The sequence below is a fragment of the Lactuca virosa genome, chromosome 7 (genome assembly GCF_052849685.1).
Source record: "Lactuca virosa cultivar CGN04683 chromosome 7, Lactuca_virosa_CGN04683_v6, whole genome shotgun sequence".
NCBI lineage: Eukaryota > Viridiplantae > Streptophyta > Magnoliopsida > Asterales > Asteraceae > Lactuca > Lactuca virosa.
In genome coordinates this window covers 150,402,616-150,418,948 of record NC_136432.1, presented here as the reverse complement: position 1 = coordinate 150,418,948, position 16,333 = coordinate 150,402,616, and positions in this window count along the sequence as shown.

Genomic DNA, 16,333 nt, shown 5'->3' with positions numbered 1-16,333 from the left:
CTATCACTTTATCCCTTTGGGTCAGGACACATCCTAACCCAACTCCAGAGGCATCACTATAGACTGCGAAGTCATCAACTCCTTCAGGTAATGAAAGAATCGGTGCTTCACACAGTCTCTTCTTTAACTTTTCAAAGGCCTCCTTATGCTTTTGATTCCAAGCATAAGTAGCTCCTTTGTGGGTCAAAGCTGTTAATGGAGTAGCGATCGAAGAAAAGCCTTGGATAAATCGGCGATAATATCCGGCTAATCCTAAAAAGCTTCGAATCTCCGTGGGACTTTTTGGTTGTTCCCACTTCATTACAGCTTTAATCTTTGTTGGGTCAACCATTATTCCATCTTGGTTAACCACATGTCCTAAAAATTGGACTTCTTGAATCCAAAATTCACATTTGGAGAACTTTGCATACAGCTTCTCCTCTTTCAGAACTTCTAGCACTTCTCGCAGATGTTTTTCATGCTCCTGCTTGCTTTTCGAATAGATCAAGATATCGTCTATGAATACTATCACGGATTTATTAAGGTATGGTTTACAAACCCTGTTCATCAAATCCATGAAAGCTGCTGGGGCATTGGTTAATTCGAACGACATAACCAAAAATTCATAGTGTCCATATCTTGTTCTGAACGCGGTCTTCTCGATATCCTGCTCCCTTACCTTTAGTTGATGGTACCCCGACCTAAGATCAATCTTCGAAAAATAGGTCGATCCTTGCAACTGATCGAACAAGTCATCGATCCTCGGCAACGGGTACTTGTTCTTTATCGTCGCTTTATTCAGCTCTCTGTAATCGATGCACATTCTCATGCTCCCGTCTTTCTTCTTTACAAATAACACATGGGCTCCCCAGGGTGATGAACTAGGTCGAATGAAACCTTTGTCCAATAACTCCTGAAGTTGTGTCATAAGTTATTTCATCTCTGTTGGTTCTAATCGATATGGTGCTTTGGCTATTTGCGTCGTTCCTGGTAACAAGTCGATACAGAATTCTACTTGTCGATCAGGGGGCAATCTGGGAAGATCTTCAGGAAAGACTTCCGGATAATCACACACCACCGGAATATTCTGCACCTCCTTCTTTTCCTTCTGAGCATCGATCACGAACGCTAGATATGATGTACACCCCTTGGCCAAACACTTTCTGGCTTTCATTAGGGAAATGATTCCAGAATTTACTCTGCGTTTGTCTCCATACACCATAAACGACTCTTTCCCTGGCGGGTTTACTTTTACTATCTTCTTCCTACACATTATTTCGGCATCATTGGCGCTAAGCCAATCCATTCCTAAAACTATGTCGAAACCATTTAATTCGATAGGCAATAATTCCTCATGGGACTTATTCCCATCCAAGTCAATGATGATGTTTTTCATACGATGGCTAACAGGTACAAACTTGCCACTAGCAATTTCGACTAATAAAGCATTAACTAGTCTATCAACAGGCAAAGCTAGTTTTCTACCAAATTCATGCGATATAAAGGAGTAATTAGCTCCAGAATCAAACAAAATTTGGGCAGGAAATTCGTTTACGAGAAAGGTACCTGAAGCGACATCGGCTTCTCCTTTCGCAGCTTCGAGTGTCATCTGAAAGGCTCTCGCCTTCGGCTTTGGTGGCAGATTGGGTTTCGCTGCGTCCTTCTTCTTCGGGCAATCCCTCAAAATATGCCCTTCTTCATGGCACCCATGACAGACGCTATTAGTGAAGGTGCAATTATTGGCATAATGCCCTGGCTTTCCATACTTGTAACAAGTGAGTTCCACGCTGCACTTCCCAACATGTTTCTTCTTGCACCTGTCACACCACTTGGCTTCGGTTCCTCCTCCGAATTCTCTCGAACCAGACTTCGAGAACTTGTTCTTTTTATTGGAACCTGACGTTCCTTCAAACTTTCTCTTTTCGCCAACTTCAACCTTGCTGGCGGCTCTCCCCTTGATCATATCTTCAACAGACTTGGCAGCCCAGATAGCTGCCTCCAAAGTAAGTGCCTGACGTACTGGCACCGCATACTCCCATGGAAGTCCCTTTGCGTACCTGTCAATTTTCGCCAGCTCGTATGGGACAATACGCAAAGCAAACTCCATTTTGTCTGTGAAGTTATTCGTATACTCGTCAACGGTCATACTCCCCTTCTGCAACGTTAGAAATTGGTTTTCTAACTCAAGTACGTTTTGGGCCGAGCAGTACTTGCGCTTAAAGTACACCAAGAACTCTGCCCAAGTCATTTGCAATGGCTCATTAGGGCTTAAGGTTTTCCCCAATGTATTCCACCAATGAGCAGCACTACCCCTGAACTGACGCACTGCAAAGGTGGTTTGTAACTTGCCTTGGCAATCACAAGTCATGAAAGCCAACTCCATTTCCGAGATCCAGTCCATAACTCCGACATGATCTTCTTTTCCAGTGAAGGTCGATGGCTTGCAAGTCATAAAGTCCTTATACTTGCACCCATTTCTCTCCACTTTATCCTCGTGGTTATTCCTCCCAACCACAAGCGGTTCACTATGACCAACCGATCTGCTGTTGTTCCCTTCTTCAGATCGATCTCATTTAGTTCACGTTGTTCAACAGGAAGTGAAGGTTCATCCCTGTTATTCAGCAACATTTGCCTCAATTCCTCCCTCTGTTCAGCCATCATGGTCTGAAATACAACTCGTACTCCAGCCATGGTGATGGGTTCTGGTGCAACTCCTACTATAGGCACCTGTTCCACCACTTGAGGTTGAGGTTGTTGGTTTCTGTTTGCATTTCCCGCTCCACTTCTAGTTTTTGCCATTACAATCTATATACCGAATAAGGCGAATTTAGGTCTTTATCCTTGTTAGACATGTCAATTCCCTTATCACTCCGAAACGTTTACATGTTAGTTCTAATCTCGTAATCATACGCTTAGAATCCTACACACATAAGGTTTCCAGATCCGGTCGGCAACAGACCATAGATCCGAACAAATAATGGCATATATGGCAACATACATCATTTAGCATATAAAGGCATTTTAGGCACCTTTCCTAAAATAAACTAGTGCTCATGTCTAAAATATGGTAGACACTCACCTCACAATCATCACTTAGCATTCTAAGTTTAACTCTAGAAATCCTACAATTTCTTAGTTCGCTTAAACTAATGCTCTGATACCAACTGTGACATCCCCTAATTTCTCGGCCAGAAAAGACCGATTTAATTTATGCTTTTTAAAATAAAATCAGAGAAATCTTTTCAAAAGATGTTGCGGAATAGGTCCCCAAAATAAAACATGATAAAAGTTTATCAAAACCCTTCTTTAAGAGGGTATATATTTTCCATATATATCAAAACCTCGGGATGTCATGTTCCGATACAGATCAAAAGCATAAACAAGACATTATAAGCCTTTCAACAGTTATTTACAACTACTGGCCTATAATCCAAAAATCTCTCATCGTACTCCGACTATGCTCGAGGTCCACTACCTGTAATCATAAAAAGCTGAGTGGGTCAGGCTTGGGAGCCTGGTGAGCATATAGGGTTTTCAACCCACAATAATAATAACTTATTAAGTTCACCAATCAACAATAACCCTGATTACCCCTTCCCGTTGTCCTCACTTTACGTCCCTAAACACCTAACACAAGGGACTTAGCCTAAGGAATATCATCGGGTTGGACACTACTGCTAAGGGGACTCCTCAGCCATACATGTCCTAAAGGCAACCATGAGGGGGATTGGAGTACACCAATGAACATTTAGTTCATCAACACCTACAAGTTGCGAACCTGCTAGTGTGCCACAGGACTGTCTAGAAAGGTCCGTGGTCGTCATCTATACTCCGTTAGACGACTTCACCGATAACAACAACAACAACACCAACACCGACACCGAGGCCTCTCATCATTTTAACACCCACCGACTATTTTGTCTACCCATGTTCTACCCAACATATTTGTAGATAAAATACATATACAGTTTAAAACTTGTATAAAACATCTATTCAACAGTCACCTCAAATAAACAATTAACATATTTACACATAGCACATATTTTAAGCTAAATACTTCATATCTATGTGTAAAGTGAAAGTAACTACACACTCACATGATTTGATGATAATCGGGCAGCAATTCGTTTCCTAAAACGTTCGTTTCTAATAAAAACGGGAGTTTTATTTAGAAACCGGGCTCTGCAAAGGTCGGGCTTCGAAACCGAAAAGATAAATTTTCCGGGCTTCACGGGCACTTCGTGGCGTATTCCGGGGCTTATAATCGATACCGGGGCTTTGGGGGATGTTAAGATGAAGAAAATATGAAGAAAGGGGTGAAAGATGGTGATTTTCTAAATGTATCCGAGAAGGCTCGCATCCTTCTATTTATAGGGGCCGAAGCTCCTGATCCGACGGCTGACAAGCCTCCAGGTGGCGAAGATCCGAGGCCCGAAGGGGAGGGCTCGCACGTGGGCTGCGCGTGCGAAGGCTTGCTGGCAGCTTCTTACTTGACCGAGGTCTAGGTCCGAAGTAGGGATGGTTCGTGGCAGCCTTGCGAGGGTTCGGACACGCACCAAAGGGCACGCGTCGGATTCTTAGTGGACCGCGGCTTCGGACTCGGAAGGATCGCGACACGTCTTCGGATGACTCAGCAGATTTCGCCACATAGCTCGCATGACTCACTGATTTCGGACACGTGGCACGTTCTAAGCGAGGGTGACGTGGCAAAAACGTGACTATGCGAATTTTCTCGATTTTTGTGCAAAAACTTCTAAAATCCATAACTTTCGCATACGAGCTCCGTTTTTGACGTTCTTTATATGCACGTGTAGGTAAAATTACGCTCTACAACTTCCGTTTAGACTTCGTCGGCTAGTTTTGATTTAATTCTTATATTATTATTTTTAACAGATCGGGACAGGAAATCCGTTAAAAATTCATAACTTCTTCATCCGACGTCCGTTTTTGTCAGACTTTTTACCGTTGTGCTACTATTTACGAGACCTTCGATTCTCGTTTAGGTTGTGTCGGCTAAAAATCAGTTGATCTGAAATTCGAGTTTTTAGCTGTCTACTGCTAAGCTGAAACTTCGAAAAATCATAACTTCCTCATTAACGAACACTACAAGTTTCGTTTAGATCATTAAGGCTAAAAAGTAGTTTATCGAAAACTCACTTTTTACGACATTCAACACCGAGCCGGTTTTGTCGCGAAACTTCGACAGGTCATAACTTCTTCGTTATAACTCGGATTTCGGCATTCTTTATATATCCGTAATCCTTGTCACGACCACTACAACTTTCATAATAGATATCGGCTTTATCTAAAATTTACTTTCAACGCTCATTTTATTCTTAATTAATTAACTCCTAGTAATTAAGCAATAAACACATAAAACACATAGAATTCACATAATTCCTTTTTCATTTCTTCAAAATGAGTTACAAAGGTTACCCTAGACTATCACCTTAATATTAATGCCTAGGCTAGAAACACGAGTGTTACACCTTGTCACTGATTATTTGCAATTCTACAAGTTGTTTCAAGTAGGATGACTTTATCAGAATCTTGTGTGATAAAGGTCACCTAAGAATGAGAGGTTCGAGGTATCGATAGGATAAACATTCCAAGTTAAGCAATAGTTTTTTAGGATCCCATTATCTAGGAGTTACATATCATATGCAATTAGTAATCGCTACCTACCGAGTTTGATTATGTCTATGGGATAAAGGTCACCTAACCATTTACTTGTTTCATTACTTGGATCCTAGAATTTAGTAAATTAATGTTTTAGAAACAATAAAAGGTATTAATTTTTAAAGACTAAATATTGAAAATAGTAAATGAAACTTTGTTAAATTTTACATATAACTATTAATACTCGTATGCCCTACAAAACTATCCCTCTTGTTGAGTTTCAAGAGATAGTAACATTTGATGGTTATAATTTCTATAACATGTATAATATCTTTAGATTCCACCTTAAGGATAAATAAAAATTATATGGATACTGAAAGATCCCATACATGAACAACCTTTACAAGTCAGTCAGTTTGATCATGATACTTTGATGAAAGTGCTATTGTGATAATATTGATGTGTTTCACATCATACTGGAGTAATTAACCTTGACTTATAGAAAGTCTTGGATAATTATGAAACATATTGGATGTCTCATCAAGTAAAACAAATATTCAATTAGAATAGTAGAAAGTGATTCATATCTATTTAAGCATCGAATAAAAGGAAGTCTAAGAGATTGTATGCTTAAATAGACTTATAGTTCAGTTAAGGGAAGTACAGCAAAAACCTATAAATCAAGAAAGGATCTAAATGATTAATATTGTTTATATTGTGAAGAAACTGGACATTAATAGAGGAACTGCTCTTCTTATCTCACCAAGTTGAGGAAGTCTAGATTGACCAAGACTTCATATATCTATATGATAGAACTATTTATTTTTTAATCATTCACTTGAGTATTTTATACTTCAAGTGACACTAATGATTGATATTATGTGCTGATGATTGTAAGAAATAATTAACTGATTACAAACGAATGACATTTTGTGCTAAACATATAACAAGTCTTGTTATAGTCTTTATTTAAATAATAGATGTTTTGTACCTTTTCTTAAAGGGAGATGTAACATTTGTAAATTTATGAATAATCTAGATTTACTTATCATTTAATAAATGTTCACATTCATGTTCTGAAATGATGTATTCTGTGTTAAAGAATATTTTCTCATAATGTCATTTATGAAGTAAATCTATAAAATTTTGTTAAATTGATAGTTCTAATCACAACACCTAAATAATCAAATGATATTGATGAAACTTATCTATATAATAATCATTATAACTGTATAAATATGAAACACATATACCAACTTCAAAAGGATGGAATTTTTGAAGGAAAGTGAGCTTGATTCATTTGACATATGTGAATCCTATTTACATAGGAAGATGATTCGTAAGTGTCTTTATCTATTAGTAATTGAAGAACAAAAGGCTTGACAAAGCATTATACATAAGTGATATATATATATATATATATATATATATATATATATATATATATATATATAATCTTTTCAAACCATGAATAGATTCGGTGATAAATGCTTAGTCAATTTCAATGATGACTTTTATTCGTTATTGTTGAAATCTTTGAATTGCTCAAATTGTTTCATAGTGAAGATTGAGATACAAATTATTGAGACCATAACTAACCTTTCATGGTGATAAAGAAAATAAGTTTTGTAAACCAAGTCTTCTTGGAACATATTAGGAGTTTTGGAGTCGATTCACAACTCATTCCGTAAAAAACACTCACCCGTCATTAGTATGGTTCTTATGGCACATGATCACCTGGTCACTTAGATCTATCTATTGAAGTCTGAGGTAGCCTTCTTATTCGCAAGTAGGATAGGGTCACCTGACCATTGGTTGAATGGCGATCCTACAAGTTTTTGAAGAGGATAAAACATAGAACATACAGTTTATTATATGATGTTTTAAAAAACTATTTACTTTATAAATTTTTTGGAATTATGCTCACTGCAACAAATATATATATATATATATATATATATATATATATATATATATATATATATATATATATATATATATATATTCCATCCAAACAAGTAGAATAAATACTTTCATTAAGGATGTAATGGTTTATCCTTATCTAAAAGGTGTGGAGTTATGAAGCGTATGTTAAACAATAAGCTTAACCACTCTAGCATCTACTAATTACATTTACATAGATTATCCTAATTGATTGTTTAAGATGAAGTCTCTACTAATCCTACTAATTGTCATTCCAAAAGACAAGTGCTTAGAAAGTTCTTTTTCTAGGTGGGAGCTACATGGAACTTTAAGAGCTAAAGAACCATAAGTTAAATTCATCATAGTTTGGAACTAACAAGTTTATTAACTGTTGTTGAATCTGCTTAATAGTTGATCAGAAACTAATGAAACACATAGAGATTCATTCATGTATGATTATCAAGTATGAGATTGATTAATCTTCCTCGATATATTGCGAATATAAAAAGTAAGTAAGTTTTCAAAGGAGAAAACATACATGAATGAAAATATTTTCAGATTTTAGCTAACATCTCAAAGTAAGAATCTTCTTTCTTTTAAGATAATGACATAGAGTAATCTAATTCTAAATCAAGATGATTCTTGTGTTTTCTATAAAGCTAGTGGTGGCGCAGTAACATTCCTAGTTTTATATGTAGTCGACATACTAATTCTTGGAATAAATATCTATATAGATAGATCATGGAAACTTAAAGGATTAAGTAAAATTGCAATGATTGTCAAGGATATTACAGTGCTTAAGATATAAGACTCTAAGAGAGTTTATCTTGTCAAATACCACATGACATGATTTTGAGCACACCTTAAAATCCTAGAACAATATTTTGAAATAGATAATATGATTTTATTCCATATGCTGCTGCAATTGGATTAATCATATATGTCATGATTATGCATGAAGGCCAAGTAAATCGTATGATTAGAGAATGTCGAATGATACTAGTATAATCCGAGAACAAGTCATTGTGTGACTTATAGGAACATTCTAAAGTACTTGCGAGAACTAGAAAAATATTCCTAATTTGCGGAGTATTTGAAAGAAAGCTATGTTTAAAGCTGTTACACATGTGCTAAAACTTACAAATATATTTAGATGATTCTCAATCACAATCGGTCCTGTCATCATTATGAATGAACATAAAGCTACATGGATAGTGTTTACATGTATATTTTAATTACAATTACACATCAAAGTTAGAGTATATTGTGGTTTGAAGAATTACATACATAAATTCTTAATGTATAGTTAATTATAACTATAAGTAATCCCATTATGTAAGTATTGGTATCTAAGTCATGTTAAGCATCTAATACATTCTCAATAGTTTTTATTTATATATGAGTTATATATATATAAAACTGAAAATGTTTGTATTTGCAAAGTTTATACAAATCAAGTTTGTCAAATCTACTTAACAAAGATGCTTCATTACCTAAAGCATGAAAGTCAAGTTGGCGTTATAGGGCCTTGTTTTTATATAAGTAGATGTATTTATGGAAATTTAGTATTTGGATATTGGAACAATACAAGGAACATATATTGATATGAGTTGATATATTGGATATTAGTCTCTCATTAAATAATTGTTGTGTTCTATATTAGCATGTTTAAATCCTTGAATAACCAGGTTATTCTAAATGCCCATAGTCGTTCATCAGTATGGGAGCATCTATGAAGTAAGACTAATATGAATGGATTGGTTGATTCTCATGGAGATGAGAATAGTAAGAGCTGCTACCAACTTCATAGATACTTGATTAGGTGAATGAGTATTGGACTTGACCCCCCATCAAAATTACTTTATGGATCGTAGTCATGAGTGATATTTTGATCAAGGTTATAACTTTGTATTCTTAGACCCAAGATACATATTTGCGACTTGAATTATAGGAATTGTTGTGCTTTGACATGGTTTAACACTGTTCCATAAAAGGCAGTCAAAAGGGCCATCGTTGGGCATGACATGAACTACATTGATGGGCGTATGTAGTCAAGATGGGATTTGTCCCTCTTATTCATTGAGAGTTAGACATCTAAGACCTTATTAAAAGTTTAACACTAAATTAGATTGATGGCGATCCATATCTCATGTTCGACATGATGTTTGAGACAAAAGAATAACTGATACCACACCTTTAGTAAGACTTGCTAGATGACACCCTTTAGTAAGACTTGCTAGATGACACCCTTCATATATCTTAGAGCTCCTGGAATTTGCTGTTGATGAGATGACACCCTTCATATATCGTTAGGGGCAGTATCCCGTTGCTAGATGCCAACTACTGTCTATGTCCGTGTATAATGAATCTTGTGTAAGTGGGAGATTGTTAATCTATATGCCCAAAGAATCATTATTGAGTGATATTGCTAATAATATATGATCATATAGGGTCACACCTTTATCAGGTTGGCATATTTTGTATATTTATTATTTAATATGATTATTAATAAATAATATCAATTCTTGTATTTGATTATGAAAAATTATTTTTTTGTGAAAATAATAATTATAAGAGAGTATAACTCGATATTATTTCATATGGTTTGAATTAATAAGTCATGCACAACCTTTTGGACTAGTTGGATCTTTTTGTATTTACCTAAAGACAAAGTTTATATTTTATAAGCTTTGAGTTTATAAAATTTAAACTATCCTTCTCTTTCCAATCATGTTGGCCGAAAGTAAGAGAGGTATGGGAGGTCTCTTGTCAACCTCCCTCCCTTGTCCCCCGTGTCTCTAAAGTAAGGTCATTACTTTAGATTATAATATAAGGATGCTTTTACTTTTGGATGGCTATATAATAGAGTGTTTTGCATGAGTTTTTGGCTAATTTTTTTACTAGTTCTTCTACTCTTTCTCTCTATAGTCGTAACCTCTACCCTCTTCCTCTTCTTGTTGTCTTTTGAAGTTTATTGCAGTATTAGAAGCCCTCTTGAGTTGTCTCCCTTAGTGCTTATTTGAGTTAAGCACTTAAAGGATTAAGATACTCATGAATACAAGAATGAACTAGAATTACAAGTGCCTTACTCTTGATGGTGGATACACATAGAGAAATTCTACTCTTGAACTTTTTGCTATCTTCACCAACACCTCAAAACCAAGTGGGTTCAAACGCTTCAAAGCTTCTCATTCTAGAAACTCTTTGGTTATTTTTTTCATTCTAACCTCTATAAATGGATCGTTAATTATCTGGTCTTTTTATAAACTAAAGATAAACTTGTTATTTTTATAAGACTTCCATTACGATTTTTGTGAAAAACAAACTTATATTTTGTATCAAAACCCATCATCTGAATGGTCTAGGAAGACAGTGGACGATGGAAAATATGATCATTCAAGGAGATGAAAAATAAAAACTCCATCTTTCTACAAACTGTTTAGTGAACCCTCGTATCATCCTTCGTGTGACTACCCTCAACAATCATATGAACAAGATATGGACATAGATGATTAAGAAGCCTTTCAGAATTCTCTAGCCATCATATACCTCCTCCAACCTACCGTAAGAATCAACAGTACACACATATCCATTCAATAGAAAATACAATCAACAAATCAACCCACCTCATAAGTCCATGATGGGTTTTGAGAATAACAAACAAAAACCTATTTGTGCATGTAACCCTAATTGAAGATCTATATTTTCTCTAATTGAACATACAACATTTTGAACATCAATTGGGAAACCCTAGGAATCCTATACTATTTTCGAAATTATTATCTAGGGTTAGAAAACATGCCTTTGATTGTTATTGATGGATAACAAGAAACCCTTGTGTTGTTGAAGCTTAAAGAGCAAGCACCATAAATGTCGTGCGTCTAATGGTTCACACCCAACACTAGCAAGAGGATGAGAGAGGAGTGAGGAAAAGGGAGATGAGATTTTCGGCTATCTCTTGAGATTTTATAATGGCCAAAATCCTAGGGTGGAGAGGCCTTTAAATAGTGCATCATGGATGCTCTGGATAACCCTAATCTGAATATAATAATATTATTTCAAATTGGTAATTATCCAACTCCTTATTTATCCACATGGGATAATCCATAAACCCTAGATTATCCATATGAAAACCGTCCAACCCTTCCCTAGGAAGGTTCTGGAACATCTTGCTCAACTATTGAACAATTGCACTTTAGCCCCTACACTTTTAATTAATTCCTTTAATCCGAAAATTTATTCCAATTAATTTCTGATTAAATATTAATTAAATATTATAACTTCTTATTAATATATTATTCTCATAATATATCAACAAATTATTTATTTCAATTTATTAATCAAATAATAAATTCAACCTCTCTCCAAAAATCATCCTGTCTAGTTGCTAGTTTTGAGGGCAACCCAAAAGAGTTGTGCTGTTATCAGTTCAAGTATATACCAATTATAGTTATAGGCTTAGACACCTAATCCAACAGTCTCCCACATGGATATGTCTAATAGCTATAGTTGCCAATATAACTTCTAAAACTGATTAACAAATTGTAGCTATCAAAGCTGCGGTCGAACTCTGACCCAGTCAGTTACGTGTCCTAAAATAAGTGATCATATATTCCTTCGTTCTACAAGATATCATAAGGACATGAGACATGGATTACAATCAATCTCACTGTCCAAGTATTATTTCCTGATTTCTGATTTATGGTGACTGAAATCAGACTACCAATTGAACACATTAATTCACTCCAGGCTTGGCCAAGCACTTTAGATGCCATCATCAAATCATCGAGGGGACCACAAATATCTCTTTTCCCGTTAGGGGAAAAAGGAACGAATAAACTTTTACTTATATGCTTGTATTTTTTACTTATCAAATCATACACAACAATACGTTTTATAACATCAAGTTACTGATGCGTTTACGTATTATCAATGCACAACTGACTCATAAACAACAACTCATATATCTCCGTTTCAAGAATATAAGACGTTATCGTTTAAGAATTACTAGTGATAAAATCCATGAAGTAATTCTCTGAGCGTGGGTTTATCCAATACTTAAAATCCCCATTTCCATGTACTCATGAATATTACAACAAAACTATTCCATGGACAATCTACAATCCAGTTCACAGTAGTCTTAATTCGCTACTTACTTCCAAAAGTACGATCGACTGTGGAGTTTTGAATAATCCAATTATGCGGGAAGTAAAACATGCAAAGTGAAACACAATAATAAGCTAATTAACTATGGTCTAAAAAATATTGACTATAAATAAAACTCTTATTATTTAATCACCATATTAATTAGACTTTATTCATTGTATAATCTTTTGAGTAATCAACTAAACACTTGAATTAAACATCAGTCATGCCATGTTATAAACATACATACTATGTCTCACTATGGCCCGTCCTTAGTGAACATATCGATTGGACACTATTCTAATGATGCTCATTTCAAAATTCCAAATTCTTGTCACTACTAAATGTGTTAGAATTCCAACCTTATATGCATTGTCATTCTGTGATGTCGAAGCTTTAAAGTGATAGAGACTTAGCCAACGGTATTACAGAATGTACTATTGGAACATTGTTACTAAAAACAATTCCATGGTAAGAAGTATTAGATTCAAGACACACTCCTTGAACACCTTCCTTGCATTAAATTTTCCAACTTACATGTAGAATTTTAATAATCAACTCTCAATATGGAAACATTTCCATATTCTCATATGATCATCAATTTTGACCAAGAATCATCCCAGTCCAAAACATGTCACCATGGTCCATCTAACCAATACCATACTTCCAGTTCTCTACAAGAGACCACTCTTTTGGTATAACCTCAGAATGTTCCCAACAGTTGTTTAACAACTTTAGTGACCCCAAGTTCTAATCCTTTTTACTTCTCAATGCCCAAGGTATTTGGAAAAATCAGAAAAAGTGAATATTATAACATATGTGATCGATCCTATATATGAAGCATATGGGACTCGATTCATAATGTTTTACATAAAGACTTGATATATGATCAGTCACTTGCGATAATGTTTCCATATATCGAATTTCCTACGTTGAACCATTTCAACACGATATTCATATATGTCCAAGACTAATTTCTTTTAAACCTTCAGTCTAAACTTTTAGATTTGAAATGAAGTATGAGTGTCCTTTCCATTAAATCTTTCTATAGCGAAACAATTTCCAAACTTTGCAATTTAGAAATTCGAAACAATTCCCAAACTTTGATTTTTCCAAATTTGAAATCTTCGTTTCCAACAGTTAGTATTGCCAACATGCAATACTTAGCATTACAATTACGCTCCCATTAGCATAACAATTATGCTTCTATCTGTATCACCATTATGCTGCCACTAGCTATGACATGTACCCATAAATCAGTTGGACTTCTAGAAATCAATACTCTTGACTTTCTTACTAAAGTGCAAATTTGTAATATGTGATGCTTCGATAAGTGTTCAACTAGACTTCTCAAGATTTTACACCTTTCATTAGATAGTATATGTGTGTGTGTTTAAACCCTTTCAGAACTTAAACCATATGTCCTGAAAGTACAAACAATTCCTTGCCATTTCTCACAATTAGAACTATGAAAAGGGATGCAATAATCATATTGCGAATTTGAGAACGCAATTAACACAACCACTAACCATAATGATATTTATCTGCTCTTCTAACATCTAATAGCGAAAGTGATTTGTCATAATCATTTTCATGAATTAGAGCGAAACCTTTTCCATCTAGATTTTATGGTGTACATGTTCCCGTCCATGTGAATCTATCATTACCAACCTGCAATCATAAGATAAGAATGTAACAACCGGTTATTCCGGGTCAATAAAGTCAAAGTAGTAAATATTATAAATCAAATAATTAAATAGCTAAAGATTTAATTTCAATTAATTAGTGATTTATACCCCCACTTAAAGGGTTTTCAGTATTTAGAATCAAATTCCATACCAACACCGAAAACACCAATTGAGAAACAATTGGAAGCAAAATCAAGGGCTAGACCGAAAACACTTTTCGGCCGGATTCATTTAGACCGAAATCATGCGAGGTCCCTACCTTCGGACCGCAAACCCCTAGACCGCAAACCACTTGGACCGAAAACTCTAGTTCTTGGTGGTACCTTAGACCGAAATCCGTCACTTTATTCGGTGGCACACTAACCTACGTGATATGTTACACCTTCCAACGCAAACATCCCATCACTTTTAACTTATATATATATATATATATATATATATATATATATATATATAGATATATATATATATATATATATATATATATATATATATATATATATATATATATATAACCAAAAAAACATGCAAAATTCACAGTTTACACTTCGAAATCTTTCACTTTTACTCTCAAAAATCATAAGTAAACTTTCATATCTTCATACAAATTGCCCAGTAACCTTCAAATCTTCATAATTTCTCTCAAGAACATCATCTAAATCCCTAAGAACATTCATATCACCTTCAAACATTTCGAAGGATTTATTGTAAGTATCCATACAAAATCTAGTGTTGTCTAACACTTTAATTATTATTTCACTAATTTACATACAATATCGTGTATAAATATTATTAGGATAAGACTATTCACACATGTTCTAACCTAAGGATCATCGCTATCACTTCGTTATAATAACTCACAATTTGGTATTAAACAATACGATTAGTGTACGAATACATAAATAACTTCAAATAGTTTTATTTACCAAAAAAACTACAATACAATATTTTACATTAGAACTGGTGGATCCAGGACATACACTTATAGAGTTTCATACAAGTACAATTATAGTATACTATTTCCCAGTACAGAGAAATTTCCATTTCTGGAAATATTCATTTTATGGTTTTATGTGAATTAAAACTACATTATACTATCTCAGAGTACAAAAACACTTATACATTTTGGTCTTAAGGTATTAAGACTACAATTCATTTACAACATAAAATATTGGATTTTCAGCAAGAACACACTAACGTTTTTTTCTCAAGAAACAAATAACAGACTTCTAATACAAAAATGCTTATGAACTCACCAACTTAATTGTTGACAGTCTTTTCAAAACCACTTGTATTCTCAGGGAATCAGTAGACATATATCCACATAGGTTTTGAGAAGACGGAGCACCATAGTGTCACATCTTTTAGTTTTTGTTATATACTTTTGGTGTCAAGTATACAATGATTTGAACACAAATGTAAAAACTATACATTATCAATATGATGGTTGTTGTGCTTTGATTACTATTATCCAATTGTTATGATACTGTGCATGACGTCATCCGCCCCCGAACGTTTCCGCCATTCTGGTTTGGGGGTGTGACAATTAGGGACAAAACCAAATTCAAATTTAGCTTCCTTTCATGGACTGAACTTCGCTTATTCTTAATTTTTGCCATCTGGTAGCACAAAGGGCCTACCAGTGCTTCTAAGTTGTTAATCAGTTCGCCCATATTGATCCATGTACTTTCACTGACCAACATGCGCTGCCTTTCACATTCTAATGAGAACCATCAAACTCATAAGTATTGCTAACTCAACTAGAAGGTGCATAGAAAAAAGAATGTGTCAACTTAACATAATAGGTTATAAACCTCAGGTCGTGTGCTAGTGATAACTAAAATGTTTATTCTCGATTGACCCCTAAAACTTTTCAAGATCAATAAGACTCCCACTGACTTCTTGACATATGGGTTTCTATCTCAAGGAGCATTCCTTGACAAACAAAAACCAAATATTCAAAAGTTAGTGTGGATTCC